The following is a 16401-nucleotide window of genomic DNA, read 5'->3' as shown; positions in this document are numbered from 1 at the left end:
AAAAGTGCTCTCCAAGGGCTTGGATAGAGCTTGCCTCCTGTTCCCTGAAGTCTCAGGACCAAAAAGACTTCTCTCTTCCACTTGGACGCTGCGTGCGCCGAAATTTTCGACGCACAGCTTGTTGCGCGGCAAGAAAAACGCCGCACACCGACGCTGATCGACGCGACGCCTTCGGGACGACCAAAACTTTGACGCAAGACCTCGCAAGGACAGCGCCGCCCGACTTCCTCGGAGAAATCGACGCGACGCCTGCCGTGAGATCAAAACTTTGACGCACGGCCTCGCAAGGACAACGCCGCCCGACTTCCAAGGAGAAATCGACGCGACGCCTGCCGTGAGATCAAAACTTTGACGCACGGCCTCGCAAGGACAACGCCGCCCGACTCCCCAGGAGAAATCGACGCGACGCCTGCCGTGAGATCGAAACTTCGACGCGCAGCCCCGCAGAACAACGCGCAGCCGGAAAACAAGCAGGAAAATCCACGCACAGACCCGGGACATCTGGTACTCCCCGCGATCCAAAGAAAGAGACTGTCTGCGCGCCGGAAAACAACGCACGACTCCCCACGTGGAAAATAACGACGCAAGTCCGTGTGTGCTGAGGAGAAATCGACTCAAACACCAGTTTTCCACGTATCTCTTCTCCTGTGGCCCTCTGAGGAGATTTTCCACCAGAAACTAGGTACTTTGTGTTTGAAAGAGACTTTGGGGGTCATTCTGACCTCGGCGGTAAAAGGCCCTTACCGCCGGTCAGAAGACCGCCATCATACCGCCGCGCCCGCGGTAAACCGCCACGGTCATTCTGATCTCCAACTGCCAAACCGCCGAAAACCCGACATCCACGGAAGGCCGCCTCATCAGCGGGCAGCGATAAACTGGAGATGACCAAACCTCCACCGCCACGCCAAAACAAACACGCCCATGCCATTACGACCCACGAATCCACGCGGCGGTCTTACAACCGCGGTATTCCATTGGGGGTACACACCGCTGCGGTCAAAATACACACCCAGCTCCAAAACACAGCCACATTGGACAATTTGAAATACACACACCTGATACACATACAAACAACACTCCCACACATCCAAGCAACTATAAAACACACACCCACATCACCCACAAACCCCCTCTACTAGAAAATCGGAGAGAAGGCGAGAGAGAGAGAGAGAGCACAGCTATCGAAAACCCCAACACACACAGGAACACAACATCATCAACCACACCACATCTACGCACACATCACCACACACCACCACTCACATCACCACAAACACCACCCCACACCTCATCCACACCACCCCATGGCACCCCAAAGACACCCCAGGTTTTCGGACCAAGAACTCAGGGTCATGGTGGAGGAAATAATAAGGGTAGAGCCCCAGCTCTTCGGCACACAGGTGCAACACACCACAATAGCCAGGAAGGCGGAGCTATGGCAAAGGATCGTCGACAGGGTCAACGCTGTGGGACAGCATCCCAGAAACTGGGAAGACATCCGAAAGCGCTGGAACGACCTACGGGGGAAGGTACGGTCGATGGTCTCAAGACACAACATCGCTGTGCAGAAGACTGGTGGCGGACCCCCACCCATTCCACCCAAATTCACTGCATGGGAGCAAGAGGTCTTGAACATCCTGCATCCTGCGGGCCTCGCTGGAGTAGGCGGAGGAATGGACTCTGGTAAGTCGAATGTCAACTACTCCCCCCCCTCCAAACCACCAGCATTCCAACCCCCACCCCCACCCTCACCCCCAACCCCCCAGCACACATCCTCCCTGCCAATGTCTCACCAGCACAACCCACCCAACCCAAAACCAAACCCTGAATGCCAACACAAACCATGGACACACATCACCTATGCATGACCACTGCACATACCCATCCCCCCCCACAAACCACCCTCACAACTCCGCCCACAAGGAAATGCCAGCACTGGGGGACAAGGGCACCCACAAATCGAACGCCATGGAACACACAGAAGCAATAACCATACTCTTTTACCCCTGCAGGGCCCGAACGCCAACCCACTGGCCAGGAGGGTCCAGATATGTCCATCCCACCCCCAGAACAGGCCCCCAGTGAGGACAGCAGCTCTGTCGACCTTGAACCTGATGACCATCCCGGACCATCGGGGACCTCTGGACAGTCGGTTCCCCACACACAGACACAGGCCACAGCAGACCTAACCCCCTCTGGGAATATCAGCACAGCTCCCACCCAGCGGGCCCATGCCTCTGTCTCCAGGACAGGTCAATCAGCGGTGTGTCCGCCACTACAGGGCACCCAGGCTGACTCAACACCCCAACAACAACAGGGACCTGGGGGCAGTGGTAGTGGGCACACCGTCCAGGGGACAGAGGCCCGGGGAAACAGGGCAACTGGGAGGGCTGCAGTGCGACAGGGGGGGGAGGACAGGCCCAGGGAACCGACTCTCCAAGAGGCCCTCACCACCATCATGGGAGCATACCACCGCTCCCAGGAGACGATGGCGACGGTACTGGCCAGGTTCCAGGAGATCCAGGCACAGCAGAAGGAACGGTACATGGGGTACAGAGAGGAGCTCAGGAACATCGTCCTGGCCCTCAACCTAATAGTCACCACATTGCGGGACCATGGGGCACCCCAAAGGGCCCCTGTCACCAGCCTGGACCAGGAACAGCCTACCACCTCCGCCGGCGCTAGTGGACAGGAGGCCCCCACACAACGACAGGCCACCAGAACACCACCTCCTGCTGAAGATCAACCACCCCGCAAGAGGAACCTGAGATCACAAAGGAAGACAGAGTAGGATGCCAAGACCCCCGCCAGCATAAGATACCCCCTGATGTCATTCCACTGTCCCACATTGTCACCCTGTCCAACCTTGAACTGCCCCTGCTCCATCCTTCCACAGGCATATGGACAATGCACCTGTGTGACTGAGAACTGGACTCTGCCATGGACATTACTCCACCCCCACCCATCACCGTTTCACTATCATGGACCTATATGTAGCACGAAAAATAAATCACTAATTGCACTTAAAACACTCAGGAGTCTGCTTGTATTCTTAACAAATGTATTACACATAACGGATCAAAAATGTTCAGTTACATTGTGATGACAACATACCAATGTCAATGTGCTTTACTCCATGGGCAAACAAAGCAGAAGTCACGCAGTGGGTCATACAGCTCTGAAAAGGGAAGGGAAAGTCACAATTCAGTTGAAAGGAACTGGGGGGAAACACAGAAAGTAGAGATGCAGGAGGCCTGAAGCAAATGTAAAATGGCGTGGGGGATTCTTACCTGTGTGCTACTGAAAATACTGTTGTATGACTGTGTCCCTGTTGTCCGTGTCGTCCCCGTCATCTTCCTCCTCTTCACTCTCCACAGGCTCCACAGCTGCCACAACACCACCATCTGGACCATCCTCCTGCAGGAAAGGCACCTGGCGTTGCAATGCCAGATTGTGAAGCATACAGCAGGCCACGATGATCTGGCACACCTTCTTTGGTGAGTACATTAGGGATCCCCCTGTCAGATGTAGGCACCTAAACCTGGCCGTCAGGAGGCCGAAGGTTCTTTCTATAACCCTCCTAGTTCGCCCATGGGCCTCATTGTACCGTTCCTCTGCCCTGGTCCGGGGATTCCTCACTGGGGTCAGTAGCCACGGCAGGTTGGGGTAACCAGAGTCACCTATTAGCCACACACGTTGTCTCTGTAGCTGTTCCATCACATAGGGGATGCTGCTATTTCGCATAACATACGCGTCATGCACTGACCCAGGGAACTTGGCATTTACATGGGAGATGTACTGGTCAGCCAAACAGACCACCTGGACATTCATAGAATGGTAATTTTTCCTGTTTTTGTACACCTGCTCATCGTCTTTTGGGGGTACTAAGGCCACATGGGTCCCATCAATGGCACTAATGATGTTGGGGATATGTCCAAGGGCATAGAAGTCACCCTTCACAGTGGCCAAATCACCCTCCTCAGGGAAAACAATGTAGCTCTCCATGTATTTCGTCAGGGCAGACAACACTCTGGACAAAATCTTACAAAACATAGGCTGAGACATCCCTGATGACATGGCCACTGTTGTCTGAAAAGACCCACTTGACAAAAAATGGAGCACTGACAGAACCTGCACCAGAGGGGGAATTCCTGTGGGTTGGCGGATGGGGGACATCAGTGCTGGCTCCAGCTGGGCACACAGTTCATGTATAGTGGCTCGGTCAAGTCTGTATCGAAGTATTATATGACGTTCCTCCATTGTCGACAGGTCCACCAGCGGTCGGTACACAGGAGGATTCCTCCTTCTCCTCGCAAGTCCCAGCGGACGGTGCCTAGGAAGGACAACATGGAGCACAGAGTCAAGCAACCCACAGGTACGTTCACCCAGCTTGCACAGTAAAAGAATTGCAATGCATTGAAAGGCTTGTATGAGTGGCAATGCACGGCCTAGGCCTGTGTGACGCAGTTGAAATTATGCCATGTGGGCCCTGGAAATGGCAGCTGCCTGACCTGAGAAGTGTGACAGTGGGATGTGAGGTCAATACGCTGGCGTGGCACACCGTGGCGGGAGGCGGTCGAAGACCGCGGCGCCAAGCCGCATTGGTTAACATTGAACCCTATGGGTTTCAGGAGCCAATGACGAGGTGCGCCGGCGGTCGCGGTACGCACCGCCGCGGTATGCACCGCCGCGGGCGTGACCGCCATTTCCTATCTGATTAATCACTCGAGACCTGATCATCCACAGGAGAGGACCTATACTGCAAGTGCTGCTGTGAACTCGGTCTGGAAGAGACAATGGCTGCTGCGACTGGGGAAAGGGCCCCTGCCTTCACTACAGAAGAGTTGGAGAAACTTGTGGATGGGGTCCTGCCCCAGTATGCGCTACTCTACGGTCCTCCAGACCAACAGGGAAGTACACAGGGTGCACGTTGAATGGGCTATGCCTGTGTTGAGTGGAGTGGAGATTAGATGGTGGGGTGGGGAGACAATGACGAGTGCAAGGCACGACAGATGAGAGCATGTGCCACATGGCAAGGTTGGGGAGGGGGGGGCAATCACATCTATCATGCGGAAAATTGATGATATTTCCAATTCCACCTTGTACATGTCAAATAGGTCAGCGCCCATCAGAAGATCGACATTTGGCATGCCATCGCCAAGGAAGTCCGGACCCTGGGGGTCCACAACAGACGGGGCACCCACTGCCGCAAGAGGCGGGAGGACATCCGCCCCGGGACCAGGAAGACTGCTGAGTCACTGCTGGGGATGGCCTCCCAACCTAGGAGGGGTGCCAGTCGTACCCTAACCCCCCTGATGTCCCGGATCCTGGCGGTGGCCTACCCCGATTTGGATGGGCGCGTGAGGACATCACAGCAGACACACGGGGGTGAGTACCAGCACATTCTGCTATCTTTACGCGCAGTGGAGGTGTCTGGGTGGGGGAGGAGGGCTGTGGGTGACATTAGGCCAGGGCGCTTTCTGTAGTGTAGTCCTCTCCTTTAGCCATGTCCCTGTGCCCCCGCCCCCCACCTCTGTAGGGTGACAAGTACAGCTATCCATGGTCCTGCATCACCCATGTGCGCGTTTGTTGTCCCTAGACCTGTTGGCCTAGTCACAAGTACTGAGTAGTGTACCCCGATTGCGCGGCTTAGTGCATGAGGCTCCTGTGTCTGTCCTCTCCGCCAACGCTGTTGACAATGCATGCACTAAACCTGTCTTTATTTCTCCCCCCACCCTTTTTCTTTATCTTCTTGTGCATGTGTGCATTAGCATCATCAGGCGGAGGAGAATTGGCACCGGAGCACAAGGGATCTGCAACTCACAAGGCCCCGACACAGACACCGAGGCCACCAGTGATATGGAGGGCGAGGGGAGCTTCACAACGGGGACCCCTGGTGACACCAGCGACACCGACACGTCCTCGGATGGGAGCTCCCTAGCGGTGGCGGCAACATCCGTGCCCCCCGCCTCTACAGGTACAGCCGCCACCCAGCGCACCAGCTCCGCCCTCCCAGCAGCCCCTCAGCCTTCGCTCCGTGCCCGCTCGCCCAAGAAGGCGGGCATCTCCTTCGCCCCAGGCACCTCAGCCCCTGCCCCTGTTACCCCTGCTGCCCTCAGTGCGGAGGTCATTGACCTCCTGAGGACGCTCATTGTTGGGCAGTCTACCCTTTTGAATGCCATCCAGGGGGTAGAGAGGGAGGTGCATCGTAGCAATGCATACCTGGAGGGCATTCATTCGGGTCAGGCTGCCCATCAACGACCGTTCAATTCTCTGGCCTCAGCACTGACGGCAGCCATTGTCCCTGTTTCCAGCCTCCCTCTTCTAACTGCCTCCACCCTGTCTCTGTCTCCTGTTCCTCAGCCTATCCCATCCACACCATCAGACCAGCCTGCACACACCTCAACACCCAAGGGCAGCTCATCCAGACATAAGCACCACAGATCACACAAACATTCACCCAAGCAACACCCAGATGCAGACATGCCAACAGCCACTACCACCTCTGTGTCCCCCACCTCCTCGTCTCCCTCCTCCCTCCCTGCGACGTCTCTACTCACACCTGCATGCACACCACCAACAGCCAGTTCTTCCATCACCAGCACACCCACCAGTACAGTCCGCACACGTGCAGTCACCACCCCCACTGCCATTTACACGTCCCCTGTGTCCTCTCCCACTGTGTCTGTCACCCCCTCTTCCAAGACACACAAACGCAGGCAGCCACCCACCCAACAGCCAACCACCTCACGACAGCCTCCAGCCCATGCACCCAAGGACAGCACATCTGACTCTCCTACAACCACCTCCTCTTCCTCCACTCCCATAACCACTACATCTACCCTTTACCTTGGTCCTAAAAAACTTTACCTCTCCACTCTTGACCTCTTTCCCTCACCTGACCCACCCCCTCCATCTGCTAAGAGTCCCAAGAGCGCCTCAGCCACCACCAGCCCGGCTTCAAGGGTCACCGTAGTGCAGGGATTTTGGAGTCCCTCCTTTGCCAGCAGTGATACATCGGTCAGCAGCAAGGGGACAGCCAGCCCCCCCCCCTGGAAAGAGGACACGTAAAGTAAGGGGCCGCCGCGAGAACACTGACACGGCTGCCCCCAAGGACCAAAGTTCTGCCACTTCACCTACCACAACATCCAGGGGAGGCAAGGCCCAGAGAGCCACATCGAAGGAGGGCAAGGGCAGCAGGGCGGAGAAGTCAGCCAGCGGGAGCGCAGACCAGGAGGGCCCCACAAGCCCCATCCCGGGTGTGAGGGAGGACACCCAAGGGCCCAGGACACCGTCACCGAAGGGTCCAGCAACTGCACGGTCGGAGGGCGACTGAGCAGGGAGTCCTGGCCAGGTCTGACTCCCTTGACTTACAGAACAAGCACCGCTGAAGAGGGCCCCGCCGTCCAGGAAGGCACCGCTGAACAGGGCCCCGCCGTCCAAAAAGGCACCGCTGAACAGGGCCCCGCCGTGCAGGAAGGCACCGCTGAACAGGGCCCCGCCGTCCAAAAAGGCACCGCTGAACAGGGCCCCGCCGTGCAGGAAGTCACCGCTGAACAGGGCCCCGCCGTGCAGAAAGGCACCGCTGAACAGGGCCCCGCCATGCAGAAAGGCACCGCTGAACAGGGCCCCGCCGTCCAAAATGGCACCGCTGAACAGGGCCCCGCCGTCCAAAAAGGCACCGCTGAACAGGGCCCCGCCGTGCAGAAAGGCACCGCTGAACAGGGCCCCGCCGTGCAGAAAGGCACCGCTGAACAGGGCCCCGGCGTCCAAAAAGGCACTGCTGAACAGGGCCCTGCCGTGCAGAAAGGCACCGCTGAACAGGGCCCCGCCGTCCAGAAAGGCACCGCTGAACAGGGCCCCGCCAAGACAGGCACCGCTCCGCTGGGCCCTTCCTGTCAAGCACCGCTCCGCTGGGCCCCGCCGTCTCAAGCACCGCTCCGCTGGGCCCTTCCTATCAAGCACCGCTCCGCTGGGCCCCGCCGTCTCAAGCACCACTCCGCTGGGCCCTTCCTGTCAAGCACCGCTCCGCTGGGCCCCGCCGTCTCAAGCACCGCTCCGCTGGGCCCTTCCTGTCAAGCACCGCTCCGCTGGGCCCCGCCGTCTCAAGCACCGCTCCGCTGGGCCCTTCCTGTCAAGCACCACTCCGCTGGGCCCCGCCGTCTCAAGCACCGCTCCGCTGGGCCCTTCATCTCAAGCACCGCTCTGCTGGGCCCCGCCGTCTCAAGCACCGCTGGCCCAATGACAGTGCCGGTTCTGTGTCGAGCTACTGTTCACGCTGCACTCGGCCCACCCTGCCTCCTCCATTGCCTGTGGAGACTGTTATCCACTTGAGAGACTGTGGCTTTGCACTCCCCAGGATTGAACAGTGGGCAAGCCACCCACTGTAGAGACTTGTGAGACTGTGGCTTTGCACTCCCCAGGATTGAACAGTGGGCAAGCCACCCACTGTAGAGACTTGTGAGACTGTGGCTTTGCACTCCCCAGGATGGCACAGTGGGCAAGCCACCCACTGTAGAGACTTGTGAGACTGTGGCTTTGCACTCCCCAGGATGGCACAGCGGGCATGGTGGCCCCTTCGTGGATCTGGCGTCGTGGATTCATGTGGCTGTCGTGCCCCCCCTTCCCTTCCCCCTGAGGTGCCTGTAGTTTTATCATCTGATGCCCCTGCAGTGTTCTCTCCAACGGACTCAGGTCTCCTGTGTGGGCTTTGCCCATGTGTTGATACACTTTGGCCCACGGACTGTTGAAATTTCAGTGACTGTGCTGGACTTCTTGGCTCTATTTATTGGTTACGCAATGTTTAAACTAGAATTGTTTTTTTTTAATTTTCCTATTTTACCATGACTTCAATGAACCTATTTTATACATAAATTTAGTTTCTCACTTTAATTATATCTTTTCATTATTCCGGGGGGTTTGGGTGGTGTCACTTTGACTTGGTGCTCTGCATTGGTGTGTAGATAGTTGGGGGGTGGGTGTATTGCGTATGTGTGTGCCCGTAACCCTTCCTCCTCCCCCCTCCCCTGTGTCATAGGTGCGGTACTCACCGTTGTCGTCTGCGCCGGAGTTCGTACTCGTGGTAGATGAGCAGGTAGACGAGAGCAGGTAGGATGTTAAATTTGGGCTCCATGCTGTCCTCCGTCCTCGTGGAGTGTCTAGAGGTGAGCGTTTTCCCGTTCGTAGTCTGTTTCCGCCGTGTTTTTATCGGCGGTGCTCCCGCCCCGGAAAAGGTGGCGGATTGGTGAGTTGTGATAGGGTGGGCAGTACGTTGTCTGCCGCCTGCCTGTTGGCGGTGACCGCCGCGCTGTTTGTCTGTCCCGCCGTGGCGGTCGGAGTGTTAAAGTGGCAGCCTGTGTTGGCGGTTCCCGCCAGGGTCAGAATTCCTTTTTTTTTACCGCCTGCCTGTTGGCGGGTTGGCCGCCGCTTTATCACCGACCGCCAGGGTTGGAATGACCCCCTTTGTTTGCTTTCTAAAGACTTAAGACACTTTGGGGGTTATTCCAACTTTGGAGGAGGAGTTAATCCGTCCCAAAAGTGACAGAAAAGTGACGGATTTACCACCGGCCGTATTACGAGTCCATTATATCCTATGGAACTAGTAATACGGCTGGTGGTATATCCGTCACTTTACCGTCACTTTTGGGACGGATTAACACTCCTTCAAAGTTGGAATAACCCCCTTTATATCACTTTTCAGTGATATCTTTACAAATTCATATTGCAACTTTGATCGTTTTGACCTGAAAATACCCAGATAAATATAATATATTTTTCTAAACACTGTGTGGTGTATTTTTGTGGTGTTATACTATGGTGTTGTATGATTTATTGCACAAATGCTTTACACATTGCCTTCTAAGTTAAGCCTGACTGCTCGTGCCAAGCTACCAGAGGGTGGGCACAGGCTGATTTTGGATTGTGTGTGACTTACCCTGACTAGAGTGAGGGTTCTTGCTTGGACAGAGGGCAACCTGACTGCCAACCAAAAAACCCATTTCTAACATTGGTGATCAGCTGTGAGGATAGGACTTGTGTTTGTGCAGTGACATACAGTAGCTAAGTATTTCACTACCTACCCACAGTGGAAGGTCAACTTGATTTTTCATCTATTTTGCCTTTGGTTCTCTGATGTCCTCCTGGATATACTATTGATATTTTGGACTTTGGATTTTGTTTTTTGCCAGTAAGACTTTATCAACAATGAGATTGCTTACTTACTCACTCTTTGTGCCTACTGACCACCTCACTAAGGCTGACCTAAGAAGGCTTTGCAGAAAATGGGGCCTTCCTGTATCAAGGAGATCTACTAAGATGGAAATGCTACATGCCTACATAGTCTGGGGGGAAGAAAGATGGGCAGAGAGAGAGGCAGAAAAAAACCAAATGACTAAGTAACCCTCAGATGAGGAGGGGGACTGCTCAAATGAGGAGGAAGACTACTCAGATGAGGAAAGAGAACCAGTGAGAGACGAATGGCTCCTAGCTCTAGAGCGGTGTATGGAAGAGCTAGATGAGCAGTTTGAAAGGGCTGAGGCAGCAAGTCTCTTAGCCCTGGAAGAGGAAAAGATTGCAGCTCAAGAGCTGAGCTGTAAAGAGCTGAAACTGGAAGCCGGAAGGGCTGAGTCCAGTTCAGATGGTGGCAGCAAAAATCTTGCATCTAGTACTGCTGAAGAAGGGCACAAGCCCAGAGATGTGGTGCCCAACTTGAAGAAGGGAGTTGACACACCCCAGGCGGTGCAAGGGTATGAGGTAGTTCCCGTTATGCACAGGGTCCCTGAGAAGGATTGGGGAACTGGCACAGGGAGTCATATTCCTACTGGGGGGAGGGACACTTTACTGACTCTAGCAGAGAGTGACAGAGAAAAGGGTTTCCCCCTGGTGGACGTCCTGGATATAGAGTGTAGAGACATCCCAGAAGAGTATGGGTTGAGTGTCAGGGACAGTCAGATACTGTCTCACCAGTTTCAGAAGGGTGATGTAGAGTGCTTTTTCAAGATTGAGTCACTGGATGGTTGGGTGAAGGGTACTGTGGTTAATACATGTGAAGGGCAGAGTGATGTAATTGCTGGAGAGCATATGTCTGGTCCTTATTTTCCAGAGCTACGCCAACACCAGGTGGAGTGTGAGTTCTCTGACCCCAGGGAACTTACAATGGAGGCAGTCTTCTGGGTGAGTACCAGAGAGTCTGAAGAGGCATTTGGGGGTGCTCCTGAAGGGAGTGGTCTAGGTGGTTCCCAACCGAGTGAGGTGGGAAAGGATTGTAGTGTCCCAGGTAGGTCCCAGGTCCTAGAGGGTTCCATGAGGGAACACCAGGAGGGAAGCCTAGCCTGTACCATAGGGCCACTGTTTAAGGGAAGCCCTGCAGTGTCAGAAGAACTTGGGGGGTGACTGTAGCCAGCATCCCAACAGTTCTGGTGTCTGGCAGTATCCCTCCTAGTGAGGGGGTGCAGAAGTCCAGACATAGGGTTGAGAGGGGGTTGCAGACCCCAGTGGAGGACCTTGAGAGTCAGGGGTCAGCTCTGAGAGCAGAGCCCCCCAGGAATGACCCAGGTGAAACCGTTTCTGGTTTGGGGGAAACCCAGACTCTGCCGGATGGGCAGAGGTCGGGAGACCTGCGCCAACCAGACTCTTGTGTGGCCCTTGGGGACGGTGTGTCCCTTGTGGGGGGTGAGAGTGCCCCCCAGGAAGTCGTGGCATGCCAGGCAAAGATTCAACCTCAGGGTGTTGACTCTGGGTTGGATACCCAGGTTCAGGGGTTAAACTCTGACCTGGTGGGAGGTAGGTGTGCCTCCCAAGAAGTCCTGCTGTGCCAGGCAATTGTCCAACCTCAGGGTGTTGACTCTGGGTTGGATGGCCAGGTTCAGAGGTTAAACTCTGACCTGGTGGGGGGTAGGTGTGCCCCCCAGAAAGTCCTGGCATGCCAGGCAGTTCTCCAACCTCAGGGTGTTGACACTGGGTTGGATGGCCAGGTTCAGAGGTTAAACTCTGACCTGGTGGTAGGTAGGTGTGCCTCCCAGAAAGTCCTAGTGTGCCAGGCAATTGCCCAACCTCGGGGTGGTGACCCTGGGTTGGAGAACCAGGCTCAGAGGTTAAACTCTGACCTGGTGGGAGGTAAGTGTGCCTCCCTGGAAGTCCTGGCCTGCCAGGCAATGGTTTAACCTCAGGGTGGTGACTCTGGGTTGGCTAACCAGGTTCAGAGGATAAACTCTGACCTGTTGGGGGGTAGGTGTGCCCCCCAGAAAGTCCTGGTATGCCAGGCAATGGTTCAACCTCAGGGTGGTGACTCTGGGTTGGATACCCAGGTTCAGAGGTTAAACTCTGACCTGGTGGGGGGTAGGTGTGCCCCCCCAGAAAGTCCTGGCGTGCCAGGCAATTGTTCAACCTCAGGGTGGTGACCCTGGGTTGGAGAACCAGGTTCAGAGGTTAACCTCTGACCTGTTGGGAGGTAGGTGTGCCTCCCAGAAAGTCCTGGTGTGCCAGGCAGTTGCCCAACCTCAGGGTGGTGACCCTAGGTTGGAGAACCAGGTTCAGAGGTTAAACTCTGACCTGGTGGAGGGTCAGTGTGCCCTCCAGGAAGTCCTGGCGTGCCAGGCAATTGTTCAACTTCAGGGTGGTGACTCTGAGTTGGATGGCCAAGTTCAGAGGTTAAACTCTGACCTGGTGGAGGGTCAGTGTGCCCTCCAGGAAGTCCTGGCATGCCAGGCAATTGATCAACTTCAGGGTGGTGACTCTGAGTTGGATGGCCAAGTTCAGAGGTTAAACTCTGACCTGGTGGAGGGTCAGTGTGCCCTCCAGGAAGTCCTGGCGTGCCAGGCAATTGTTCAACTTCAGGGTGGTGACTCTGAGTTGAATGGTCAGGTGCAGAGGTTAAACTCTGACCTGGTGGGGGGTAGGTGTGCCTCCCAGAAAGTCCTGGTTTGCCAGGCAGTGATAGAGTCTGAGGGTACAGACCCTGGGCTGGAAGACCAGGTTCAGGGTGTCCCCCCGGACCTAGAGGGAGGGGCTACTGATAACAGTGCCCCTACCATGTTGTCTTCTGAGGAGGCCACTCCTAGTTGGAGGGTGCTGGACCCCAGAAGGGAGGGCAGGGGAGGGAAGCCTCACCCCGGGCCCTAGTCCAACCTGAAGTTACAGACCCCAGGTTGGAGGGCCAGTTGCAGGTTAACAGCCCTGCACTGGTGGAGGAATGGTACAGGGCGACTTCTATAAGCACCTTGACCATGTTGGACTCTGGGGTACCGCTCCAGGAGGGAGGGTACAGAGCCCCAGAGGGGAGGACCAGGATCAGGCTGTCATCCCTGACCTGGTGGAAGGGAGAGTGGTTAAAGGGTGCCCAGCACCTGGGGCTACCGCCCCCCACTCTCCACAGCCACAGTGGTGGGAGAGATTTGAGAGGCCTGGGGCCTGGCTCTCATCCCTGGCAGCTGTCAGTAACCACTGTGGCTTGCTTTCTGAGTGGACAGAGTTATCCCTGGGGAGGGGACAAGTGTCACACCCCGGGGGTAGAGTGGGCAACACCACTGTGTTGGTCATGGTGGTACTATCCTGCTCCTGGGATACATCTGTGAGCAAAGTAAGGTTAGGTGCTGCACAGATGGGATCCGCAGGTAAGGAGAAAGGTTCCCCATGGGTTGGCTTAGTGGGTCCTGAGAGTATGGACAGAGAGATCCAATTGGAGTCAGGAAGGCGAAGAACTGGAGCATGCCCCTGCTGTTGTGGGCCTGGGTCCTTGTTCTGTCACCTCAAACAGGGAAGTACATCAGGATAGTGATTGTTCTCCCCTGGCTTTAGGCTGGTAGGGGGTCATGTTGGACCTGGCTTTTTGACAGGGTTATCCCCAAACTTTTTGCCTCCTTCCTCCTATTTTTTCTGACCTGTTGTTGTTGGCTTTTGACCTCTGGGCACTTTACCACTGCTAACCAGTGCTAAAGTGCTTATGCTCTCTGTGTAAATGGTACTATTGATTGGTTTATCCATGATTGGCTATTTAATTTACTTATAAGTCCCTAGTAGAGTGCACTATATGTGCCTAGGGCCTGTAGATTAAATGCTGCTAGTGGGCCTGCAGCACTGGTTGTGCCACCCACTTCAGTAGCCCCTTAACCCTGTCTCAGGCCTGCCATTGCAAGGCCTGTGTGTGCAGTTTCACTGCCACTTCGACTTGGCATTTAAAAGTACTTGCCAAGCCTAGAACTCCCCTTTTTCTACATATAAGTCATCCCTAATGTGTGCCCTAGGTAACCCCTAGAGCAGGGTGCTGTGTAGGTAAAAGGCAGGACATGTACCTGTATAGTTATATGTCCTGGTAGTGTAAAACTCCTAAATTCGTTTTTACACTACTGTGAGGCCTGCTCCCTTCATAGGCTAACATTGGGGCTGCCCTCATACACTGTTGAAGTGGCAGCTGCTGATCTGAAAGGAGCAGGAAGGTCATATTTAGTATGGCCAGAATGGTAATATAAAGTCCTGCTGACTGGTGAAGTCGGATTTAATATTACTATTCTAGAAATGCCACTTTTAGAAAGTGAGCATTTCTTTGCACTAAAATCTTGTTGTGCCCTTCAATCCACGTCTGGCTAGGTTTAGTTGACAGCTCCTTGTGCCTTCACTCAGACACACCCCAACACAGGGTACTCAGCCTCACTTGCATACATCTGCATTTTGAATGGGTCTTCCTGGGCTGGGAGGGTGGAGGGCCTGCCCTCACACAAAGGACTGCCACACCCCCTACTGGGACTCTGGCAGACAGGATTGAACTGAAAGGGGGCTTGGTGCATTTCTTAGACACTCTTTGAAGTCACCCCCACTTCAAAGGCACAACTTAGTATAAAACAGGGCCTCTGCCCTACCTCATCAGACACTTGCTGGAGAAGAAACCTGAACCAGAAACTACATCCTGCCAAGAAGAACTGCCTGGCTGCTCAAAGGACTCACCTGTCTGCTTTTCTACAAAGGACTGCTGCCTTGCTGTTGGCCTGCTGCCTTGCTGAACTCTTGTCTGGCTGTAAAAGTGCTCTCCAAGGGCTTGGATAGAGCTTGCCTCCTGTTCCCTGAAGTCTCAGGACCAAAAAGACTTCTCTCTTCCACTTGGACCCTCCGTGCGCCGAAATTTTTGACGCACAGCTTGTTGCGTGGCAAGAAAAACGCCGCACACCGACGCTGATCGACGCGACGCCTTCGGGACGACCGAAACTTTGACGCATGGCCTCGCAAGGACAACGCCGCCCGACTTCCCCGGAGAAATCAGCGCGACGCCTGCCGTGAGATCAAAACTTTGACGCACGGCCTCGCAAGGACAACGCCGCCCGACTCCCCAGGAGAAATCGACGCGACGCCTGCCTTGAGATCGAAACTTCGACGCGCAGCCCCGCAGAACGACGCGCAGCCGGAAAACAAGCAGGAAAATCTACGCACAGACCCGGGACATCTGGTACTCCCCGCGATCCACAGAAAGAGACTGTCCGCGCGCCAGAAAACGACGCACGACTCCCCGCGTGGAAAATAACGACACAAGTCTGTGTGTGCTGAGGAGAAATCGACGCACACACCAGTTTTCCACGTATCTCTTCTCCTGTGGCCCTCTGAGGAGATTTTCCACCAGAAACCAGGTACTTTGTGTTTGAAAGAGACTTTGTTTGCTTTATAAAGACTTAAGACACTTTGGGGGTGATTCTGACGCCGGCGGTTCACTACCGCCGGGGCCAGGGTCGGCGGGAGCACCGCCAACAGGCTGGCGGTGCCCCGCAGGGCATTCTGACCGCGGCGGTTTTGCCGCAGTCAGACGTGGAAAACCGGCGGTCTCCCGCCGGTTTTCCGCTGCCCTGGCAATCCCCCATGGCGGCGCAGCTTGCTGCCCCGCCATGGGGGATTCTGACAGCCCATACCGCCATCCTGTTCCTGGCGGTTCTCCCGCCAGGACCAGGATGGCGGTATGGGTTGTCGTGGGGCCCCTGGGGGCCCCACTCTGTATTTCAGTGTCTGCATTGCAGACACTGAAATATGCGACGGGTGCCACTGCACCCGTCGCACCTTCCCACTCCGCCGGCTCAATTCTGAGCCGGCGTCCTAGTGGAAAGGGTTTTTGCACTGGGCTGGCGGGCGGCCTTTTGGCGGTCGCCCGCCAGCCCAGTGCAAAAGCCAAAATACCCTCAGCGGTCATGCGACCGCGGAGCTGTATTTTGGAGGGGGGAAGTCTGGCGGGCGGCCTCCGCCACCCGCCAGACTTAGAATGACCCCCTTTATATCACTTTTCAGTGATATTTTTACAAAGTCATATTGCAACTTTGATCGTTTTGACCTGAAAATACCCTGATAAATATTATATATTTTTCTAAACACTGTGTGGTGTATTTTTGTGGTGTTATACTATGGTGTTATATGATTTATTGCACAAATGCT

The sequence above is a fragment of the Pleurodeles waltl genome, chromosome 5 (assembly GCF_031143425.1).
Source record: "Pleurodeles waltl isolate 20211129_DDA chromosome 5, aPleWal1.hap1.20221129, whole genome shotgun sequence".
NCBI classification, from domain to species: domain Eukaryota; kingdom Metazoa; phylum Chordata; class Amphibia; order Caudata; family Salamandridae; genus Pleurodeles; species Pleurodeles waltl.
Note: the sequence above shows the minus strand (reverse complement) of the source record.